The sequence below is a fragment of the Salmo salar genome, chromosome ssa23 (genome assembly GCF_905237065.1).
Source record: "Salmo salar chromosome ssa23, Ssal_v3.1, whole genome shotgun sequence".
NCBI classification, from domain to species: Eukaryota; Metazoa; Chordata; class Actinopteri; order Salmoniformes; family Salmonidae; genus Salmo; species Salmo salar.
Window position 1 is genome coordinate 17,846,333 of NC_059464.1, and position 25,427 is coordinate 17,871,759.

Genomic DNA, 25,427 nt, shown 5'->3' on the forward strand with positions numbered 1-25,427 from the left:
TAGAGGAGATCTGCATGGAGGAATGGGCCAAAATACCAGCAACAGTGTGTGAAAACCTTGTGAAGACTTACAGAAAACGTTTGACCTGTGTCATTGCCAGCAAAGGGTATATAACAAAGTATTGAGATAAACTTTTGTAATTGACCAAATACTTATTTTCCACCCTACAATGTGATTTTCTGGATTTTTTTTCCCTCATTTTGTCAGTCATAGTTGAAGTGTACCTATGATGAAAATTACAGGCCTCTATCGTCTTTTTAAGTGGGAGAACTTGCACAATTGGTGGCTGACTAAATACTTTTTTCCCCCACTGTATAAGGAAATCAGGCCCTAATCTATGGATTTTACATGAGCCAGGCCCAGCCAATCAGAATGAGTTTTCCCCCACAAAAGGCTTTATTACAGAAGGTTTCATCAGCTGTCCAGGCGGCTGGTCTCGATTAATCCCGCAGGTGAAGAACCCAGATGTGGAGGTCCTGGACTGGCATGATTACACGTTGTTTGCGGTTGTGAGGCCAGTTGGACGTACTGCCAAATTCTCTAAAACGACATTGGAGGCGGCTCATGGTGAAAATGAACATTCAATTCTCTGGCAACAGCTCTGTTGGACATTCCTGCAGTCAGCATGCCATTGCATGCTCCCTCAAATCTTGAAACATCTGTGGCATTGTGTTGTGTGATAAAACTGCACATTTCAGTGTGGCCTTTTATTGTCCCCAGCACAAGGTGCCCCTGTGTAATTATCACGCTGTTTAATACGTTTTTTTGATATGTCACACCTGTCAGGTGGATGGATTATCTTGGCAATGGAGAAATGCTCACTAACAGGGATGTGACAATTCACATGTGAACACGTGTTTTTAGAACACTTCAGATTTGATAATTCACATGTGAAAACATGGTTTTAACATAAATGAGTTATTATAAACACAGTGTTTCCAACAGACATTTTTGACATACATGACTACATTGTGTATGTTTATTTATTACAGCAATTATTATTCAACATGTCCTCAACTGGGATTTGAACTCACAACCGCTTGGTCCACGGCATTCCGATCTTTCTGCTTCACCACCACGCCTGTGTTAATGACTGATTTCACCTGTATTTTTACACTTTGGACTTCAAAATGAATCTCAGGTTTGATAAAAATAAACTCAAGAAAACAATTATATTTATCATAGTGATTCAGGAGTAACATTAAAACCGAATAATATTTATTAAAAAAAATATTTCACCTTTATTTAACCAGGTAGGCTAGTTGAGAACAAGTTCTCATTTACAACTGCAACCTGGCCAAGATAAAGCAAAGCAGGTCAACACATACAACAACACAGAGTTACAAATGGAATAAACAATCATAAAGTCAATAATACAGTTGAAATGGTCTATATACAGTGTGTGCAAATTAGGTAAGATAAGGGGGGTAAGACAATAAATAGGCCATGGTGGCGAAGTAATTACAATATACCAATTAAACACTGGAGTGAGAGATGTGCAGAAGATTAATGTGCAGGTAGAGATAACTGGGGTGCAAAAGAGCAAGATAAATAAATAGATACAGTATGGGGATGAGGTAGATGGATGGGCTATTTACAGATGGACTATGTACAGGTGTAGTAATCTGTGAGCTTCTCTGACAGCTGGTGCTTAAAGCTAGTGAGGGAGATATGAGTCTCCAGCTTCAGGGATTTTTGCAGTTCGTTCCAGTCATTGGCAGCAGAGAACTGGAAGGAAAGGCGGCCAAAGCAGGAGTTGGCTTTGGGGGTGACCAGTGAGATATACCTGCTGGAGCGCGTGCTACGGGTGGGTGCTGCTATAGTGACCAGTGAGCTGAGATAAGGTGGGGCTTTACCTAGCAAAGACTTGTAGATGACCTGGAGCCAGTGGGTTTGGCGATGAGTATGAAGCGAGGGCCAGCCAACGAGAGCATACAGGTCGCAGTGGTTGGTGTATATGGGGCTTTGGTGACAAAATGGATGGCACTGTGATAGACTGCATCCAATTTGTTGAGTAGAGTGCTGGAGGCTATTTTGTAAATGGCATCGCCAAAGTCGAGGATCGGTAGGATGGTCAGTTTAACGAGGGTATGTTTGGCAGCATGAGTGAAGGATGCTTTGTTGCAAATAGAAAGCCGATTCTAGATTTCATTTTGGATTGGAGATGCTTAATGTGAGTCTGGAAGGAGAGTTTACAGACTAGCCAGACACCTAGGTATTTGTAGTTGTCCACATATTCTAAGTCAGAACCGTCCAGAGTAGTGATGCTAGACGGGCGGGCAGGAGCAGGCAGTGATCGGTTGAAGAGCATGTATTTAGTTTACTTGCATTTAAGAGCAGTTGGAGGCCACGGAAGAAGACTTGTATGGCATTGAAGCTCATCTGGAGGTTAGTTAACACAGTGTCCAAAGAAGGGCCAGAAGCATACAGAATGGTGTTGTCTGTGTAGAGGTGGATCAGAGAATTACCAGCAGCAAGAGCGACATCATTGATGTATACAGAGAAGAGAGTCGGCCCGAGAATTTAACCCTGTGGCACCCCCATAGAGACTGCCAGAGGTCTGGACAGCAGGCCCTCCGATTTGACACACTGAACTATATCAGAGAAGTAGTTGGTGAACCAGACGAGGCAGTCATTTGAGAAACCAAGGCTGTTGAGTCTGCCGATAAGAATGTGGTGATTGACAGAGTCTAAATCCTTGGCCAGGTCGTGAATACGGCTGCACAGTAATGTTTCTTATCGATGGTGGTTATGATATTGTTTAGGACCTTGAGCGTGGCTGACCAGCTCTGAAACCATATTGCATAGAGGAGAAGGTACGGTGGGATTCGAAATAGTTGGTATTCTGTTTGTTAACTTGGCTTTCGAAGACCTTAGAAAGGCAGGGTAGGATAGATATAGGTCTGTAGCAGTTTGGGTCTAGGGTGTCTCCCCCTTTGAAGAGGGGGATGATCACGGCAGCTTTACAATCTTTGGGAATCTCAAACAATACGAAAGAGAGGTTGAACAGGCTAGTAATAGGGGTTGCAACAATTTTGGCAGATCATTTTAGAAAGAGAGGGTCCAGATTGTTTAGCCCGGCTGATTTGAAGGGGTCCAGATTTTGCAGCTCTTTCAGAACATCAACTATCTGGATTTGGGTGAAGAAATGGGGGGTGCAGGGAAATGGGGGAGGCTTGGGCGAGATGCTGTGGGGGGTGCAGGGCAGTTGGCCGAGGTAGGGGTAGCCAGGTGCAAAGCATGGCCAGCCGTAGAAAAATGCTTAATGAAATTCTCAATTATAGTGGATTTATTGGTGGTGACAGTGTTTGCTAGCCTCAGTGCAGTGGGCAGCTGGGAGGAGGTGCTCTTCTTCTCCATTGACTTTACAGTGTCCCAGAACTTTTTTAGTTTGTACTACAGGATGCAAATTTCTGTTTGAAATAGCTAGCCTTAGCTTTCCTAACTGCCTGTGTATATTGGTTCCTAACTTCCCTGAAAAGTTGCATGTCACGGGGGCTATTCGATGCTAATGCAGTATGCCACAGGATGTTATTGTGCTGGTCAAGGTCTGGTCAGGTCTGGAGTGAACCAAGGGCTATATCTGTTCCTGGTTCTAAATCTTTTGAATGGGGAATGCTTATTTAAGATGGTGAGGAAGGCACTTTAAAAGAATAACCAGGCATCCTCTACTGACGGGATGAGGTCAATATCCTTCCAGGATACCCGAGCCAGGTTGATTAGAAAGGCCTGCTCACTGAAGTGTTTTAGGGAGCGTTTGACAGTGATGAGGGGTGGTCATTTGACCACAGACCCATTACGGATGCAGGCAATGAGGCAGTGATCACTGAGATCTTGGTTGAAAACAGCAGAGGTGTATTTGGAGGTTAGGATGATGTCTATGAGGGTGCCTGTGTTTACGGATTTGGGGTTGTACCTGATAAATTCCTTGATAATTTGTGTGAGATTGAGGGCATCAAGCTTAGATTGTAGGATGGTCGGGGTGTTAAGCATGTCCCAGTTTAGGTCACCTAGCAGCACGAGCTCTGAAGATAGATGGGGAGAAATCAATTCACATATGGTGTCCATGGCACAGCTGGGGGCAGAGGGTGGTCTATAGCAAGCGGCAACAGTGAGCGACTTGTTTCTGGAAAGGTGGATTTTTAAAAGTAGAAGCTTGAATTGTTTGGGTACAGACCTGGATAGCAAGACAGACCTCTGCAGGCTATCTCTACAGTAGATTGCAACTCCGCCCCCTTTGGCACTTCTATCTTGTCGGAAAATTTTATAGTTAGGGATGGAAAACAAATGAGAGCACCTGGAGAATAGGAGTTGAGGTAGGCACTGCAGGGCCTGGATTAACCTCTACACCAGAGGAACAGAGGAGGAGTAGGATAAGGGTACAGCTAAAAGCTATAAGAACTGGTCGTCTAGTTCGTTCGGAACAGAGAGTAAAAGGAGCAGGTTTCTGGGTGCGATAGAATAGATTCAAGGCATAATGTACAGACAAAGGTATGGTAGGATGTGAATACATTGGAAGTAAACCTAGGCATTGAGTGATGTTGAGAGAGATATTGTCTCTAGAAACATTTAAACCAGCTGATGTCACCGCATGTGTGGGAGGTGGAACTAAAGGGTTCGCTAAGGCATATTGAGCAGGGCTAGAGGCTCTACAGTGAAATAAGACAATAATCACTAACCAGAACAGCAATGGACAAGGCATATTGACATTAGGGAGAGGCATGCGTAGCTGAGTGATCATAGGGGTCCAGTGAGTAGTTAGTCTGGCTGGAGACACACCGATTCAGACAGCTAGCAGGCCGGGGCTAGCAAGCTAGCAGAAGGGCCTTAGAGGGATGTCGCAATGAAGGAAGTCTGTTATAGCCTCCTCATGCGGAGCCTTCTCGTGCGGTTACGCCGATAGTCCAGTCGTGATGGATTAGTAGGGTTCCGTGTAGCAAAGGGGTCCAGTCGAATTGGCAAAATAGGTATAGTGGCCCAAGAAATTGGCCGATGGATCTCTTCAGCTAACAGTCCAATATGCTCTAGACAGCTAGCGGGCCGCGGCGAGCAGGCTAGCAGATGGGCATTCAGGGGACGTCGCGACGGAGGGGCCTGTTGGAAAAAAACTCTCGGGCAGATTATGTCGGTAGTCCAGTCGTGATGGATAAGCAGGGCTTCGTGTAGTAAAAGGGGTTCAGGCCAATTGGCAAAATAGGTATAGCGGCCTCAAGAAATTGGCCGATGGACCTATTCAGCTAACAGTCCAATATGCTCTAGACAGCTAGCGGGCCGCGGCTAGCAGATTGTGAATATTTTGTGAATATGCCTCACCAACATTAGACAACTGTACAGAAAACCCTCAAATTGCTGAAATAAGAAAATTAAATCAATGATGAGAGCTCAGCAGCTACTATTCCTGAGGTCCAGAAAAATTAAGGCAGTTATACATTAAAAAACATCGCAATACATTTCACAACAGATTTCACAACACATTAAGTGTGTGCCCTCAGACCACTACTCAAATAGCATATACAGCATCTACAACACAAAATCCATGTGTGTACAGTACATATGTTATCATGTGTTTGTATGCATGTGTCTGTGCCTGTGTGTCTCTTCACGGTGCCCGCTGTTCCATAAGGTGTATTTTTATCTGTTTTTTTAAATCAAATCTTACTGTTTGCATGAGTTACTTGATGTAGAATAGAGTTCTGTGTAGTCATGGCCAATTTTCCCTGACATTTTTTGGGGCACTGAGCAAATTCCAGGTCTGCTGAGAGCAAACTTTGTGAAGATTCTGTGCAACTTCCAGCGCGTGTATATTGTGAACACTGAGGTTGTACCTGCTTTAAGTTATAGTTTTACAAGTGGCCATATAGGTTACTGTGGCTATGTGATCATAATGCAGGCCTACCAGAGTGGCCTACCATCAAAAACAATGGAGAAAATGCATCCCAGCCTACAGTAGCATCCAATATGTGGTGTTCAATGTAGGCCTACATTCCATGAGACTTTTGGAAAGAAACCCTGCAGGGCTTAACACTAACCTGTTTATGCACTTGTCCTTCTGACAAGGAGGTGACGGAAAATGTTGTTGTGTTGTTTGATGCAAGAAACCACTTTACAAAATAAAATGCATTATTATTCCCATACCATTATTACAGCGAATCAGACAAATTATGCCTATTTGCTACTTAGCTTATTCAAGCCTGTCTCAAAATAAAACACTGCCCCTCTTTACCTGACTCGCTTCTCAAAGATGTCTGGAAATGTAAATGTTTTGTGCTCTTGTAGGAAGCAATCACTCCCTTATTGCTGATTACAAATAATCTAACAGCTAATAACTAACGACAGTGCCTTGCAAAAGTATTCACCCCCCTTGCCGTTTTTCCTATTTTGTTGCATTACAACCTGTAATTTAAATGTATTTTTATTTGGATTCCATGTAATGGACATATACAAAATAGTAAAAATTGGTAAAGTAAAATGAAAAATATAACTTGTTTAAAAAAAGAATAATAAATAAATGAACTGAAAAGTGGTGTGTGCATACGTATTCACCCCTTTTGCTATGAAGCCCCTAAATAACATCTGGTGCAACCAATTACAAAATTAGAAAATTTGTTAAATAAAGTCCACCTGTGTGCAAAGTGTCACATGATCTGTCACATGATCTCACTATACAGTCGAAGTCGGGAGTTTAATACTCGTTTTTCAACCACTCCACAAATTTATTGTTAACAAACTATAGTTTTGGCAAGTCGGTTAGGAGATCTACTTTGTGCATGACACAAGTCATTTTTCCAAAAAATGTTTACAGACAGATTATTTCACTTATAATTCACTGTATCACAATTCCAGTAGGTCAGAAGTTTACATAAAATAAGTTGACTGTTTCCTATAAACAGCCTGGACAATCCCAGAAAATTATTTCATGGCTGTAGAAGATTTTGATAGGCTAATTGACAGTCAATGGAAGGTGTACCTGTGGATGTATGTCACGTCCTGACCATAGTAAGATGTTATTTTCTATGGTAGAGTTGGTCAGGGCGTGACAGGGGGTGTTTTGTGTTTTTCTATGTTTTCTATATCTATGTTTAGTTCTAGGTTTCTATTTCTATGTTGTTGTTTTTTGGGATGATCTCCAATTAGAGGCAGCTGGTCCTCGTTGTCTCTAATTGGAGATCATATTTAAGTAGGGTTTTTTTCCACCTGTGTTTGTGGGTAGTTGTATTCTGTTTAGTCTATGTACCTGACAGAACTGTGCGCTTTCGTTTTTCTCTTTGTTATTTTGTCTTTAGTGTTTTTGAGTTAAAATACATTTCATCATGAGCATTCAACACGCTGCGCTTTGGTCCCCTCTCTATGACAGCCGTTACAATGTATTTGTGCTTCATTGCTTGACACAAAATCAGTGCTTCATTGCTTGACATCATGGGAAAATCAAAAGAAATCAGCCAAGACCTCAGAAAAAAAATTGGAGACCTCCACAAGTGAGGTTCATCCTTGGGAGCAATTTCCAAATGCCTGAAGGTACCATGTTCATCTGTACAAGCAATAGCATGCAAGTATAAACACCATGGGACCATGGTGATGCGTTCTGTCTCCTAAAGATGAACATACTTTGGTGCAAAAAGTGCAAATCAATCCCAGAACAACAGCAAAGGACCTTGTGAAGATGCTGGAGGAAACTGGTGGGAATGTAATGAAAGAAATAAAAGCTGAAATAAATCATTCTCTCTACTATTATTCTGACATTTCACACTCTTAAAATAAAGTGGTGATCCTAACTGACCTAAGACAGGGAATTTTTACTAGGACTAAATGTCAGGAATCTTGACAAACTGAGTTTAAATGTATTTGGCTATGGTGTATGTAAACTTACGACTTCAACTGAATATACACTTGCTCTGAAAGGCCCCAGTGTCTGCAACACCCCTAAGCAAGGGGCACTACCCAAGCAAGTGGCACCATGATGACCAATGAGCTCCCCAAACAGGTCAGGGACAAAGTTGTGGAGAAGTACATATCAGGATTGGGTTATAAAAAAATATCTGAAACTTTGAACATCCCACGGAGCACCATTAAATCAATTATTAAAAAATGCAAAGAATATGGCACCACAACAAACCTGCCAATGGAGGGCCACCCACCAAAATTCACGGACCAGGCAAGGAGGGCATTAATCAGAGAGGCAACAAAGAGACCAAACCCTGAAGAAGCTGCTAAACTCCACCACGGAGATTGGAGTATCTGTCCATAGGACCATTTTAAGCCGTACACTCCACAGAGCTGGGTTTTACGGAAGAGTGGGAAGAAAAAAAGTAATTGCCTAAAGAAAAAAATAAGCAAACACGTTTGGTGTTCACCAAAAGGCATGTGGGATACCCCCCCCCCCCCGGAAAAAAAACATATGGAAGAAGGTACTCTGGTCACATGAGACTACAATTGAGTTTTTTGGCCATCAAGGAAAATGCTATGCCTGGCGCAAACCCAACGCCTCTCATCCCCCTGAGAACACCATCACAGTGAGCATGGTTGAGGCAGCATCATTCTGTGGGGATGTTTTTCATCGGCAGGGACTGGGAAACTGGTTAGAATTGAAGGAATGATGGATGGTGCTAAATACAGGGAAATTCTTGAGGGAAACCTGTTTGTCTTCGAGAGATTTAAGCTGGGACGGAGGTTCACCTTCCAGCAGGACAATGACCCTAACCATACTGCTAAAGCAACACTCGACTGGTTTAAGGGGACACATTTAAATGTTTTGGAATGGCCTAGTCAAAGCCCAGACCTCAATCCATTTGAGAATCTGTAGTATGACTTAAAGATTGCTGTACACCAGCAGAACCCAACCAACTTGAAGGAGCTGGAGCAGTTTTGCCTTAAAGAATGGGCAAAAATCCCAGTGGCTAAATGTGCCAAGCCTATAGAGACATATCCCAACAGACTTGCATCTGTAATTGCTGCAAAAGGTGGCTTTACAAAGTATTGACTTTGGGGGTGGGTGAATACTTATGCACGCTCAAGTGTTCTGCTTTTGTTTCTTATTACTTGTTTGTTTCACTATAAAAAATATTTGGCATCTTCAAAGTGGTAGGCATGTTGTGTAAATCAAATGATACAAACCCCCCAAAAATACATTTGAAATCCAGGTTGTGAGGCAACAAAAAAGGAAAAATACCAAGGGGTGTGAATACTTTCTCAAGCCACTGTAAATAGAAAGGATATGAACAAAATGTGCACACCGTGGCTACATTCAGCTCCTGCTTTTGTCTCAAAACAACTACATCGCCTCACAACCGCTAATGCTGTCAACACAGTCCAGTTCAAAGTAAATGGCACAGATCCATATATGGCAATGGTCTATTTGCAATATAAGCCTACTGCAGCTCTGATTGTTTATGCCTTACCGGTCTGTGTAGAGTACGAGCTGAGTAGTGCGTGTCAATGCAATAGAATCCTACTCTGATATGTTCTGCCTAAAACAAAATCTGTTGTATAGTTTGTTTTGTTTCGGTATGTTGCATTGAAAGTGGCTAATATTGCATGTCACGATTGCCACTGTAAAGGGAAACGTTGATACAGTATGATATTCGAAATTTAGCCTGTGCAGACTGTAAAAACAACAGTAAACGGGATAAGATGTTTTCATGCCACAGTATCCTGCCTTAGATCAGCATATCCAGGCATCTTATGCGGGTTTCTCATTTATTTATTTTTATTTTATTTAAACTTTATTTAACTAGGCAAATCAGTTAAAAACTAAATCTTATTTACAATGACGGCCTACCCTGGCCAAATCCTAACCCGGACAACGCTGGGCCAATTGTGCACCACCCTATGGCACTCCCAATCATGGCCGGTTGTGATACAGCCTCGAATCGAACCAGGGTCTGTTGTGACGCCTCTAGCACTGAGATGCAGTGCCTTAGACCGCTACGTGTCTCGAGAGCCCAAGGATAACCAGGATACAAGCTTTTTCGGGTTATTTTAAAAGGGATATGATGTTTATATGCGTCAGCTCAAAAATAGAATACTTGAATATCCCAAATAATAATGGGATATTGGTGTACATGTAAACGTGGTCAGTGATTGAAATAATGTAAATTATGCATTATAAAGTCAAATATTGTCAGTGATATTTGACACCTGGGTTTTCATATGTGCTCAAATGTTGTCGCGTATCAAATGTTGAAAATTTGCATCCCCATTTTGTCACATTTATCACGTTTTCGCATGCTGAAATGTTATCACGTTATCACATTAACTTCACAAAATATCACGTCGTTACATGTGATCACAAGTGAAATTCATGTGGTTTTTCCATAAGGGTATCATTATAAACTCTTCTCACTGTCAACTGAGTTTATTTTCAGCAAACTTAACATGTGTAAATATTTGTATGAACATAACAAGACTCAACAACTGAGACATAAACTGAATAAGTTCCACAGATATGTGACTAACAGAAATGGAATAATGAGTCCCTGAACAAAGGGGGGTTCAAAATCCAAAGAAAAAGTCAGTATCTGGTGTTGCCACCAGCTGCATTAAGTACTGCAGTGCATCTCCTCTTCATGGACTGCACCAGATTTGCCAGTTCTTGCTGTGAGATGTTACGCCACTCTTCCACCAAGGCAACTGCAAGTTCCCGGACATTTCTGGGGGGAATGGCCCTAGCCCTCACCCTCCGATCCAACAGGTCCCAGACGTGCTCAATGGGATTGAGATTCGGGCTCTTTGCTGGCCATGGCAGAACACTGACATTCCTGTCTTGCAACAAATCATGCACAGAATGAGCAGTATGGCAGATGGCATTGTCATGCTGGAGGGTCATGTCAGGATGAGCCTGCAGGAAGGGTACCACATGAGGGAGGAGGATGTCTTCCCTGTAACGCACAGCGTTGAGATTGCCTGCAATGACAACAAGCTCAGTCCGATGATGCTGTGACACACCGCCCCAGACCATGACGGACCCTCCACCTCCAAATCGATCCAGCTCCAGAGTACAGGCCTCGGTGTAACGCTCATTCCTTCGATGATAAACGCAAATCCGACCATCACCCCTGGTGAGACAAAAAAACGCGACTCGTCACTGAAGAGCACTTTTTGCCAGTCCTGTCTGGTCCAGCGACTGTGGGTTTGTGCCCATAGGCGACGTTGTTTCCGGTGATGTCTGGTGAGGACCTGCCTTACAACAGGCCTACAAGCCCTCAGTCCAGCCTCTCTCAGCCTATTGCGGACAGTCTGAGCACTGATGGAGGGATTGTGCGTTCCTGGTGTAACTCCGTCAGTTGTTGTTGCCATCCTGTACTTGTCCCGCAGGTGTGATGTTCGGATGTACCGATCAAGTGCAGGTGTTGTTACACGTGGTCTGCCACTGCGAGGACGATCAGCTGTCCGTCCTGTCTCCCTGTAGCGCTGTCTTAGGCGTTTCACAGTACAGACATTGCAATTTATTTCCCTGGCCACATCTGCAGTCCTCATGCCTCCTTGCAGCATGGCTAAGGCACATTCACGCAGATGAGCAGGGACCCTGGGCATCTTTCTTTTGGTGTTTTTCAGAGTCAGTAGAAAGGCCTCTTTAGTGTCCTAAGTTTTCATAACTGTGACCTTAATTGCCTACCGTCTGTAAGCTGTTAGTGTCTTAATGACCGTTCCACAGGTGCATGTTCATTAATTGTTTATGGTTCATTGACAAGCATGGGAAACAGTGTTTAAACCCTTTACAATGAAGATCTGTGAAGTTATTTGGATTTTTACGAATTATCTTCGAAAGACAGGGTCCTGAAAAAGGGCCGTTTCTTGTTTTGCTGAGTTTAAGAACATCACAACCAGGGTCTTTACAGATTTCATATCATGTCCCAACTGGTGTATTGTCAACATACTTTAAGAGACAATCCCAGAAATCTGTATGTCGATCTACACTACAGTGTGTGAGACATGCAGTCAAGTAGGTCCCAGTCCCAGTCCACTACGGCGCTATACTGCAGCATCCCACTTTAACACTAGATGATTGATTGACAGGCCACAGTAGTCTCTCTGAAGAGTGTGAACCTGTGAACTTGGTTAATAAAACATTAGAGACAGCCTGAGAGGACCAGCTGAGAGGGGTGGCATGGGGGAAGCAGGGGGAGAAAGAAGGGGGAGGCAGGGGGAGAAGGAAGGGGGAGGCAAGGGAGAAGAAAGGGGGAGGCAGGAGGGAAGGCAGGGGTCACTGATGTTCAACGGCCTTACATGGACCCTCCACTACACTACGGATGCGTCCCAAATGGCTCCCTGTTCTCTATAGTGCACTTCTTTTGATCAGGGACACATAGTCAATAGTATTGCACTATAATGAGAGAATGGTGCCTTTTGGGACGCAACCTACCTCTCCTGGATCTCCCTACCCCTTTAGAATACATCACAGGGGATCTGCACGGCACGACGCCGAGCGAAGGGGAGCGGGCCTCATTAAAATCAAGGGGATCACATGCAAGGACCAGAGGAAGAGGGGTGGGTACTCCTAGCACAAAGCACCAGAGACTCCCAGGTAATCATCTCTTTGAGGAGGAAGTCGCAGGAGAACATAGGGATAAAGCCTCAAACGGTTAAAACAATGGACGTTTAACATCAGCCTTTTGCTCTCTCTTCCTCTTCGTTCCTCTCCTATAGTACTCATTCATTCAGCCTGCTGCTTCAAAGCTAAGCACAACTAGAGAGTAGAGGAGATGGAGAAAGAGAGAGAGAGAGACAGAGAGAGGGAGAGAGACAGAGAGAGGGAGAGAGACAGAGATCCCTGTCTTCTATTGGAAGTGAGCAATGCCAAGTTCACCTGGTTTTATTCCTTAGATGTCCTTGTTTGGTGGATAAATAGAGACTGGCAGGTATCTGTTTAATGTGTCCTCTCTGTTTAGGACTTATAGAGGATTCAATGCGCTCTCTGAAACATTCCAACACATACACATCCTTCCCCTGTGCTGTTTTCTAGATAAACATCCACATTTTTTCATTACCATAAAATAATAAATAACACTGGATATTTGCAGCTAAAATGCATAATTTGGGCAAGACAATTAATTATTTTATTGAACTATTTATTTTTCATCATATTTCAATAATTTACACGGTTGATTGTGTGAAGAGCTGGGGAAGAGCCAGATCGGTTGATCTGCATAGCAGGAAATGCAAACTTAGTGTATTCAAGGTTTAAAAAACATCAAAAGTTTTCTAATTTCCACTTTAAAATGTCAGATTTGATCTGACCTAATGAAAAATGTATCAACCCTACAAAAAATGTCCATTAATTATAATCCACATTAAGATCCTACACAAATTAAGATCCAACATCTGTAGGCTCATTGCGTTTGTTCAGCTGTCTTGCCTCTCCGTCGCTCATATTTCATCTTTCCCTCTCTTTATTTACAGAGGACTTTGGCTGTCTTCCCAGTCATGTACTGAAGCTTTGCAGCCTTGCAGGGACATGCAGTGTGGCTGTCAGTGTGTGGCGTCCCAAATGGCACCCTAGCACTACTTTTGACCAGAGCCCTATGAGCCCTGGTCAAAAGTAGTTCACTAAATAGGAAATAGGGTGCCATTTGGGACGCAGGCAAGTGTGGCACCTCTCATCACTATCGCTTCTAATGGGTGACATCAACATCAGGAAGGCTCTGATGATGAGGCTTTACATTGCAATAGTCTTAATAGTTCCTGAAAATAGAACCCTACCCATGTCCGCAACATTGCAATAGTCTTAATAGTTCCTGAAAATAGAACCCTACCCATGTCCGCAACGTTCAGGCCCTACCCTAATCGAGCCCGGTTGCTTCTACCAGATTTATGCCCCGGCCCTGCTAGAACCCAAAATCTGAAATAACGTCCTCCGTTAGTATATCTGTTTGTTCTTCGCTCCCTGCACTGCCTGCCCCCTACACTCTGTATGCATAGAAATATTTGATCTTGGGTGTTAGTATTTGGGCAGCCTGCTCAATGACATGAGAGAGCTGTTAGCTGTTACCTGTCTAGCAGTGGGGGTTGGAGCCATTCAGGATGAGAGAGGACAACAACAAAAAAATAATGAACATGATCTTATTTCTAATACAGCATATGTGACTCGTTTCATGAAACTAGGCATATGTCGCACATCACTACTTCACAGGAGAGCCATTTGAACGTAAACTTTGAACAAATAAATCAAAATGCGTTTATTTTGCAGAAATCAAATCAAATCCATTTTTATTTGTCAAATGTGCCGAATATAACAGGTGTAGACCTTACAGTGAAATGCTTCCTTACAAGCCCTTAACCAACAATGCTGTTTTTTTTTAAATACCCCCCAAAAATAAGAACAAAAAATAATAACAAATAATTAAAGAGCAGCAGTAAAATAACAATAGCAAGGCTATATACAGAGGGTACGAGTACAGAGTAAATGTGCGGGGGCACTGGATAGTCGAGGGAATTGAAGTAATATGTACATGTAGATAGAGTTGACAAACCACAGATAATAACAGAGAGTAGCAGCAGCGTAAAAGAGGGGGGGGGGGGGGCAATGCAAATAGTCTGGGTAGCCATTTGATTAGATGTTCAGGAGTCTTATGGCTTGGGGGTAGAAGCTGTTTAGAAGCCTCTTGGACCTAGACTTGGCACTCCGGTACCATTTGCCATGCAGTAGCAGAGAGAACAGTCTATGACTAGAGTGGCTGGAGTTGTTAGTTTGTTGGTTAGTTTGTTGGTGGACACCAAGGATCTTGAAGCTCTCAACCTGCTCCACTACAGCCCCGTCGATGAGAATGGGGGCGTGCTCGGTCCTCCTTTTCCTGTAGTCCACAATCATCTCCTTTGTCTTGATCACATTAAGGGAGAGGTCATTGTCCTGGCACGACACGGCAAGGTCTTTGACTTCCTCCCTATAGGCTGTCTCGTCTTTGTCGGTGATCAGTTCTACCACTGTTGTGTCATCTGCAAACTTAATGATGGATTTGGAGTCGTTCCTGGCCGTGCAGTCATGAGTGATGTGTTGTTACCTACCCTTACCACCTGGGGGCGGCCCATCAAGAAGTCCAGGATCCAGTTGCAGAGGGAGGTGTTTAGTCCCAGGGTCCTTAGCTTAGTGATGAGCTTTGAGGGCACTATGGTGTTGAACGCGGAGTTGTAGTCAATGAATAGCATTCTCACATACAGTGGTTCCTCCTTTAAAAGTTGCGAGCTTACACCGCGGGACTTAGAGGTACCCAGCGTCACAGCTTCATTGCTCCAGACCACCGCAAGGGGGAGTTAGAGCACTCATTATGCATTTGGGTTCCAAGGTTTTTATATGACCAATCATATTGATTGGTTCCAATGACGAATTTCATGCGAGCGGAAGCAAATGTAAGTAGTTATAACATAATAACGAATCAAGCAAAACATCTACAATTGAGAGGAATATGTTAGTTAATGTAGAGACAAATGATTGTGCATTTTTTTTGTCATAAAGTTCATTTACAAAAATCTCTATTTAGCAAGTTAGCTGACTAGCTAACAGTAGCCAGCTAGCTAGCAAGTGTTATGACATGAGTATCAATTTGTGATTTGTGTTGTTTGTTTAATGTTTTAAGGACTCCTGAGAAAACCAGCAAACCAGGATGTCGTCTTGTGAAACAGTGGATGTTTAGAATCTAGCTAGTTAAAGCATTTACTGCAAATTGAATGTACAATTGTGTTAGCTTGCCTTGCTTATATTTGCCATGAAATGCAGCTGAAGTAACATAGCTAGCTATTTAACTATTTATTTGCTTATTGTGTAGTGGAGGATAAAAATAATTGTATGCCTATGGATGTGTAGCTAGCTACAGTATGTAGCCGATCTGTGTATGGACCCTAAAACCTTTGGTATGAATATTAGGTTCTGATCTATGAACCTCAGCTATCACAGTTGCTGTATCGACTTCAAGTCTGAATGGCATTAATGAAACCTATGGATTGAGTAGAATATAATAACTTTATTGTGCCAAGGATGCAAGTCCTATATACATGTACTGTAGTTATTACCACGCATGGGATCCCCACATTGTAGCCTGTACATTGAATATTTTCACTGATCATGTACTCTTCCTTGGCAAATAAATGTGCGGTTCATGTATGAATCTCTGTGAGACATTATTTTTCAGTCATATCTAATACCAAGTGTATCAAACTCCATTCTTTGAATGATGCTGCGTCTGCATGTATGTATTACAATTATACACTTCAGCAGTGTTTACCACTTCTGCTCCTGGGACATCAATGATTACACATTGTAACTATGCAATAGACTAGAAACATGATTTAAGTAAAGGCTGATTTGTAATTCATATATACAGAAATAAAAAACAGTACACTACACCTATGCCTACCTAACTCCCTTCATCTGCATTAGTCTGAGGACACAGGATAGGTGTAGTATTCCAATGAGATTCTTAATTTCAACCAGTGGAGAATGTGAAACGCTTTATTGAAAGTTCACTATCCAGGTGTTATAAATACATAATACATGCATTATAAATATTATAATTGGAATATTATATTATAAATACAAGTTCAATCAGTACTTCAATGCACATATGGTGTGCATTATAAAAAAGAGGAAGAAAGAGGAGGTGGGGAGAGAGGTGTAGAAGACAGAAAAGGAAAGAGGTAAAACAGAGGAGCAGGGAAAACAGCATATGATTAATGAATTACAGTGCTACCCTAATATTCTCTCAGTTCATCACAATTACATAGTGTTTCTAGATGTGTCTCCTAACCAGCCTTGGGCTCCCAGTCGGCCCGAAGATTACTTTAAGAGCGGGTGATGATGATGGGACTGGCTTCCTCTCTCACATCAAAACATACCTGCAGACGAGAGACTGATGAATAGAGAGAGAGCATAATTCAGCTTAGTTTTTTTTATTCTAACACGGTCAGTCATCATAATCAGGTGGTGAAATGCAAAACTGACCTTGGATTAATAATTCTGGGATGACTACATCTCTATCTGTATTTCAAAGTAAAGCATCTCTTTAATAATACTTCCTGTATAATATACAGTTGAAGTCGGAAGTTTACAAACACTTAGGTTGGAGTCATTAAAACTTGTTTTTCAACCACTCCACAAATTTCTTGTTAACAAACTATAGTTTTGGCAAGTCGGTTAGGACATCTACTTTGTGCATGACACAAGTCATTTTTCCAAACATTGTTTACAGACAGATTATTTCACTTATAATTCACTGTATCACAATTCCAGTGGGTCAGAAGTTTACATACACTAAATTGACTGTGCCTTTAAAACAGCTTGGAAAATTTCAGAAAACGCTATCATGGCTTTAGAAGCTTCTGATAGGCTAATTGACATCATTTGAGTCAATTGGAGGTGTACCTGTGGATGTATTTCAAGGCCTACCTTCAAAATCAGCGCTTCTTTGCTTGATATCATGGGAAAATCAAAAGAAATCAGCCAAGAGCTCCGAAAAAATTGGAGACCTCCACAAGTGAGGTTCATCCTTGGGAGCAATTTCCAAATATCTGAAGGTACCATGTTCACCTGTACGATAGTACGCAAGTATAAACACCATGGGACCACGTAGTCGTCGTACCGCTCAGGAAAGAGACGCATTCTGTCTCCTAGAGATGAACGTACTTTGGTGCGAAAAGTGCAAATCAATCCCAGAACAACAGCAAATAACCTTGTGAAGATGCTGGAGGAAACAGGTACAAAAGTATCTATATCCACAGTAAAAACGTGTCCTATATCGACATAACCTGAAAGGCCGCTCAGCAAGGAAGAAGCCACTGCCCCAAAACCGCCATTAAAAGCCAGACTACGGTTTGCAACTGCACAAGGGGACAAAGATCATACTTTTTAGAGAAATGTCCTCTGGTCCGATGAAACAAAAATATAACTGTATATATAAATATAAATATAACTGGCCATCATTATGTTTGGAGGAAAAAAGGGGGAGGCTTGCAAGCCGAAGAACACCATCCCAACCGTGAAGCACGGGAGTGGCAGCATCATGTTGTGGGGGTGCTTTGCTGCAGGAGGGACTGGTGCACTTCACAAAATAGATGGCATCATGAGGATGTAAAATTATGTGGATATATTGAAGCAACATCTCAAGACATCAGTCAGGAAGTTAAAGCTTGGTTGCAAATGGGTCTTCCAAATTGACAATGACCCAAAGCATACTTCCAGAGTTGTGACAAAATGGCTTAAGGACAACAAAGTTAAGGTATTGGATTGGCCATCACAAAGCCCTGACCTCAATCCTATAGAAAATGTGTGGGCAGAACTGAAAAAGCAAGGAGGCTTACAAACCTGACTCAGTTACACCAGCTCTGTCAGGAGGAATGGGCCAAAATTCACCCAATTTATTGTGGGAAGCTTGTGGAAGGCTTCCCAAAATATTTCACCCAAGTTAAACAATTTAAAGGCAATGCTACCAAATACTAATTGAGTGTATGTAAACTTCTGACCCACTGGGAATGTGATGAAAGAAATAAAAGCTGAAATAAATCATTCTCTCTAATATTATTCTGACATTTCACATTCTTAAAATAAAGTGGTGATCCTAACTGAACTAAGACAGGGAATTTTTACTAGGATTAAATGTCAGGAATTGTGAAAAACTGAGTTTAAATGTATTTGGCTAAGGTGTACAGTTGAAGTCAGAGTTTACATACACTTAAAACTCATTTTTCAACCGCTCCACAAATTTATTCTCAACAAACTATAGTTTTAGCAAGTCGGTTAGGACATCTACTTTGTGCATGACAGTTGAAATGTATTTGGCTAAGGTGTATGTAAACTTCCGACTTCAACTGTAAGTATAATATCCCTTATAACAAATCATGATATCATTGGATAGATAGACACATGCGCATGTGTAGCATGTGACAATAGCAGGATTATATCAAGAATAGCGTCACAAATGAATACATAAATACCACTTGAAGCTTGATGATAACTTGGTAATTTGAATCAGCTGTGTAGTGCTAAGTTAAAAACAAAAATGTGCACCCCTTTGAGTCCCCCGTACAGGACTGAGAACCACTGTTCTTCATTGGGACCTCTTAATCTGCAGACAGGCTTTCACAGCTCTCTGTATCTGAGGACAGAAAATCTCACAAGAAATAGACTAGACAAAAGTACCTGCTCTATCCAGAATAGCCTCTCTCACTCTGACAGCTGGGCCTGCTATCCTTTCACCCGGCTGCTCCAAAAAATGCAAACGTTTGCCATTATCAAGAGTGGCACTGAGGCTAAAACAATATCCTACATAGTGTGGGAGGACTGCACCTAAAAAGTCTGGAGACTCATAACTAATCGAAGAGCATGTATGTATATGTCCTGACCAAAAGATGAGGAGTCAGTGGTAGGGTTCACTTGACATTGCAGCACAGCAAGATTCTCAGTAGACAGGGGGCATGGGATGTCAGGAACAATGACCCCATTGTCAGTGTTTCCAGATTCCAGATTATCCTCTTGATAAAGCAGGTCCTCCACCTGCTGAATCTGTAATGCTCAAAAGAAACACATTTAAAGATATTTATATATATTATTTCACCTTTATTTAACCAGGTAGGCTAGTTGAGAACAAGTTCACATTTACAACTGCGGCCTGGCCAAAATAAAGCAAAGCAGTGCAACACAAACAACACAGAGTTACACATGGGATAAACAAACATACAGTCAATAACACAGTAGAAAAGTCTATATACAGTGTGTGCAAATGTAGTAAGATTAGGGAGGTAAGGCAATAACTAGGCCATAGTGGCAAAATAATTACAATTTATCAAATAAACACTGGAGTGATAGATGTGCAGAAGATGAATGTGCAAGTAGAGATACTGGGGTGCAAAGGAGCAAAAAATAAATAACAATATGGGGATGAGGTAGTTGGGTGGGCTATATACAGATGGGCCATGTACAGGTGCAATGATCGGTAAGCTGCTCTGACAGCTGATTCTTAAAGTTAGTGAGGGAGATATGAGTCTCCAGCTTCAGTGATTTTTACAATTCGTTAGTCATTGGACGCAGAGAAATGGAAGGAAAGGCGGTCAAAGCAGGTGTTGGCTTTGGGGGTGACCAGTGAAATATACCTGCAGCGGCGGGTGGGTGCTGCTATGGTGACCAGTGAGCTGAGATAAGGTGGGGCTTTACTTAGCAAATACTTGTAGATGACCTGTAGCCAGTGGGTTTGGCAAAGAATATGAAGCAAGGGCCAGCCAACGAGAGCATACAGGTCGCAGTGGTGGGTAGTATATGGGGCTTTGGTGACAAAACGGATGCACTGTGATAGACAACATCCAATTTGCTGAGTAGAGTGTTGGAGGCTATTTTGTAAATGACATTGCCGAAGTCAAGGATAGTCAGTTTTACGAGGGTATCTTTGGCAGCATGAGTGAAGGATGCTTTGTTGCGAAATAGGAAGCCAATTCTAGATTTAATTTTGAATTGGAGATGCTTAATGTGAGTCTGGAAGGAGAGTTTACAGTCTAACCAGACACCTAGGTATTTGTAGTTGTCCACATATTCTAAGTCAGAACCGTCTAGAGTAGTGATGCTAGACGGGCGGGCAGGTGCGGGCAGCAATCGGTTGAAGAGCATGCATTTAGTTTTGCTTGCATTTAAGAGCCGTTGGAGGCCACGGAAGGAAAGTTGTATGGCATGGAAGCTCGTCTGGAGGTTTGTTAACACAGTGTCCAAAGAAGGGCCAGAAGTATACAGAATGGTGTCGTCTGCGTAGAGGTGGATCAGAGAATTACCAGCAGCAAGAGCGACATCATTTATGTATACAGAGAAAATAGTTGGCCTGAGAATTTAATCCTGTGGCACCCCCATAGAGACTGCCAGAGATCCGGACAACAGGCCCTGGCGACAAATATGTAGCGAGGGCCAGCCGACTCGAGCATACAGGTCGCAGTGGTGGGTGGTATAAGGTGATTTTGTAACAAAACGGATGGCACTGTGATAGACTGCATCCAGTTTGCTGAGTAGAGTATTGAAAGCTATTTTGTAGATGACATCGCCGAAGTCGAGGATCAGTAGGATAGTCAGTTTTACTAGGGTAAGTTTGGCGGCTTGAGTGAAGGAGGCTTTGTTGCAAAATAGAAAGCCGATTCTAGATTTAATTTTGAATTGGAGATGTTTAATATGAGTCTGGAAGGAGAGTTTACAGTCTAGCCAGACACCTAGGTATTTGTAGTGGTCCACATATTCTAGATCGGAAACGTCCAGGGTGGTGTGCGGGCGGGTGGGTGCGGGCAGCGAATGGTTGAAAAGCATGCATTTGGTTTTGCTAGTGTTTAAGAGCAGTTGGAGGCCACGGAAGGAGTGTTGTATGGCATTGAAGCTCCTCCAAACGAGGAGTAGCACAGTGTCCAAGGAAGGGCCAGAAGTATACAGAATGGTGTCGTCTGCATAGAGGTGGATCAGGGAATCGCCCGCAGCAAGAGCGACATCATTGATATATACATAGAAAAGAGTCAGCCCAAGAATTGAACCCTGTGGTACCCCCATAGAGACTGCCAGAGGTCCGGACAACATGCCCTCCGATTTGACACACTGAACTCTGTCTGCGAAGTAGTTGGTGAATCAGGCGAGGCAGTCGTTAGAAAAACCAAGGCTATTGAGTCTGCCGATAAGAATACGGTGATTGACAGAGACAAAAGCCTTGGCCAGGTTGATGAAGACGGCTGCACAGTACTGTCTTTTATCGATGGGGGTTATGATATCATTTAGTACCTTGAGCGTGGCTGAGGTGCACCCGTGACCGGCTCGGAAACTGGATTGCACAGCGGAGAAGGTACAGTGGGATTCGAAATGGTCAGTGATCTGTTTATTAACTTGGCTTTCGAAGACTTTGGATAGGCAGGGCAGGATGGAAATAGGTCTATAACAGTTTGGGTCTAGGGTGTCACCCCCTTTGAAGTGGGGATGACCGCGGCAGCTTTCCAATCTTTAGGGATCTCGGATGATTCGAAATAGAGGTTGAACAGACTGGTAATAGGGGTTGCAACAATGGCAGCGGATAGTTTTAGAAAGAGAGGGTCCAGATTGTCTAACCCAGCTGATTTGTACGGGTCCAGGTGGTGAGGAAATTACTTTTAAAGAATGACCAGGCATCCTCGACTGACGGGATGAGGTCAATATCCTTCCAGGATACCCGGGCCAGGTCGATTAGAAAGGCCTGCTCGCAGAAGTGTTTTAGGGAGCGTTTGACAGTGATGAGGGGTGGTCGTTTGACCGCGGACCCATAGCGGATACAGGCAATGAGGCAGTGATTGCTGAGATCCTGATTGAAAAGAGTGGAGGTGTATTTGGAGGGCAAGTTGGTCAGGATAATGTCTATGAGGGTGCCCATGTTTACGGATTTGGGGTTGTACCTGGTGGGTTCCTTGATGATTTATGTGAGATTGAGGGCATCTAGCTTAAATTGTAGGACTGCCGGGGTGTTAAACATATCCCAGTTTAGGTCACCTAACAGAACAAACTCTGAGGCAAGATGGGGGGCGATCAATTCACAAATGGTGTCCAGGACACAGCTGGGAGCGGAGGGGGGTCGATAGCAGGCGGCAACAGTGAGAGACTTATTTCTGGAGAGATTAATTTTTAAAATAAGAAGTTCGAACTGTTTGGGTATAGACCTGAAAAGTATGACAGAACTTCGCAGGCTTTCTATGCAGTAGATTGCAACTCCTCCCCCTTTGGCAGTTCTATCTTGACGAAAAATGTTGTAGTTTGGTATGGAAATCTCAGAATTTTTGGTGCTCTTCCTAAGCCAGGATTCAGTCACGACGAGGACATCAGGGTTGGCGGGGTGAGCTAAAACAGTGAGTAAAATGAACTTAGGGAGGAGGCTTCTGATGTTGACATGCATGAAACCAATACTTTTTTGATCACAGAAGTCAACAAATGAGGGTGCCTGGGGACATGCAGAGCCTGGGTTTACCTCCACATCACCCGAGGAACAGAGGAGGAGGAGGATGAGGGTACGGCTAAAGGCTATTAAAACTGGTCGCCTAGAGCGTTGGGAACAAAGAATAAGAGGAGTGGATTTCTGGGCGTGGTAGAATAGATTCAGGGAATAATTTGCAGACAGGGGTATGGTGGGGTGCGGGTACAGCGGAGGTAAGCCCAGGCACTGAGTGATGTTAAGAGAGGTTGTATCTCTGGACATGCTGGTTATAATGGGTGAGGACATCGCATGTGTGGGAGGTGGGACAAAGGAGGTAACAGAGGTATGATGAGTGGAACTAGGGGCTCCATTGTAAACTAAAACAATAACTAACCTAAGCAACAGTATACAAGGCATATTGACATTTGAGAGAGACATACAGCGAGGCATAAAGTAATCACAGGTGTTGATAGGGAGAGCTAGCTAGACAGCAACGAGTGAGACAACAGCTGATCAGCTAAAACAACAACAACAGGTAAAATGGCGATGACCGTGATTAATGGACAGTTCATTAGCCAAGTGATCATAGGGTCCAGGGGGCAGCGGTAGATGGAACAGGGAGGCTGCGGAGTAGTCGCTAGTATGCTAGCACGCGGGCGACACGGCGCTTAAAGTTAGTAGCCCGGGGCTAGTAGAAGCGTCTGCTCCGACGTCCGACGGAGGCCGGTTGGAGGCACAGCGGATGGAGTATTCGTCGGCAGACCAGTCGTGATGGTGCGGCGGGGCGCCGTGTCAACAAAGGATCCAAGACAGATGGCAAAAGAGGTATTGTAGATGTAGTAATTTAGTTTGCTAACCGGGGGATGCGCCTGGCTTGGACAGTATATGGCCAAAATGTTCAAACGTTCATAGATGACCAGCAGCATCAAATAATAATAATCACAGTGGTTGCAGAGGGTGCCACAGGTCAGCACCTCAGGAGTAATTGTCAGTTGGCTTTTCATAGCCGATCATTCAGAATTATAGACAGCAGGTGCGGTAGAGAGAGAGTCAGGTCAGGGTTCCATAGCCGCAGGCATAACAGTTGAAACTGGAGAAGCAGCTCGACCAGGTGGACTGGGGACAGCAGGAGTCATCAGGCCAGACAGTCCCGAGGCATGGTCCTAGGGCTCAGGTCGCTGAGAGAAGAGAAAGAGAGAAAGAGAGAGAGAGAATTAGATGGAGCCTACTTAAATTCATACCAAGCTGCAGGACACCAGATAAGACAGGAGAAATACTCCAGATATAACAGACTGACCCTAGCCCCCCGACACATAAACTATTGCAGCATAATTACTGGAGGCTGAGACAGGAGGGGTCGGGAGACACTGTGGCCCTGTCCGACTATACCCCTGGACAGGGCCAACGATGCAGGATATAACCCCACCCACTTTGCCAAAGCACAGCCCCCACACCACTAGAGAGATATCTTCAACCACCAATTTACTACCCTGAGACAAGCCCGAGTATAGCCCACGAAGATCTCCCCAATGGCACAAACCTGAGAGGGGCGCCAACCCGGACAGGATGATCATGTCAGAGACTCAACCCACTCAAGTGACGCACCTCTCCTAGGGACAGAATGGAAGAGCAACAGTAAGCCTGTGACTCAGCCCCCATCATAGGGTTAGAGGCAGAGAATCCCAGTGTAGAGAAGGGAACCGGCCAGGCAGAGATAGCAAAGGTGGTTCGTCGCTCCACTACCTTTTCGTTCACCTTCACACCCCTGGGCCAGACTACACTCAATCATAGGACCTACTGACGAGATAAGTCTTCAATAAAGACTTAAAGGTTGAGACCGAGTCTGCATCTCTGACATGGATAGGCAGACCATTCCACAGAAAGGGAGCTCTATAGGAGAAAGCCATGCCTCCAGCAGTTTGCTTAGAAATTCTAGGGACAATAAGGAGGCCTGTGTCTTGTGACGTGTAGGTATGTACGGCAGGACCAAATCAGAAAGATAGCTATGAGTAAGCCCATGTAATGCTTTGTAGGTTAGCAGTAAAACCTTGAAATCAGACCTAGCCTTTTTGTTTCTAGTCAAGATTCTAGCAGCCGTGTTTAGCACTAACTGACGTTTATTTAGTGCTTTATCCGGGTAGCTGGAAAGTAGAGCATTGCAGTAGTCTAATCTAGAAGTGACAAAAGCATGGATGCATTTTTCTGCATCATTTTTGGACATAAGGTTTCTGATTTTTTGCTATGTTACTAGATGGAAAAAAGCTGTTCTTGAAACAGTCTTGATATGTTCGTCAAGAGAGAGATCAGAGTCCAGAGTGACGCTGAGGTCCTTTACAGTTTTATTTGAGACGACTGTACAACCATCCAGATTAATTGTCAGATTCAACAGAAGATCTCTTTGTTTCTTGGGACCTAGAACAAGCATCTCTGTTTTGTCCGAGTTTAAGAGTAGAAGGTTTGCAGCCATCCACTTCCTTATGTCTGAGACACAGGCTTCTAGCGAGGGCAATTTTGGGGCTTCACCATGTTTCATTGAAATGTACAGCTGTGTGTCATCCG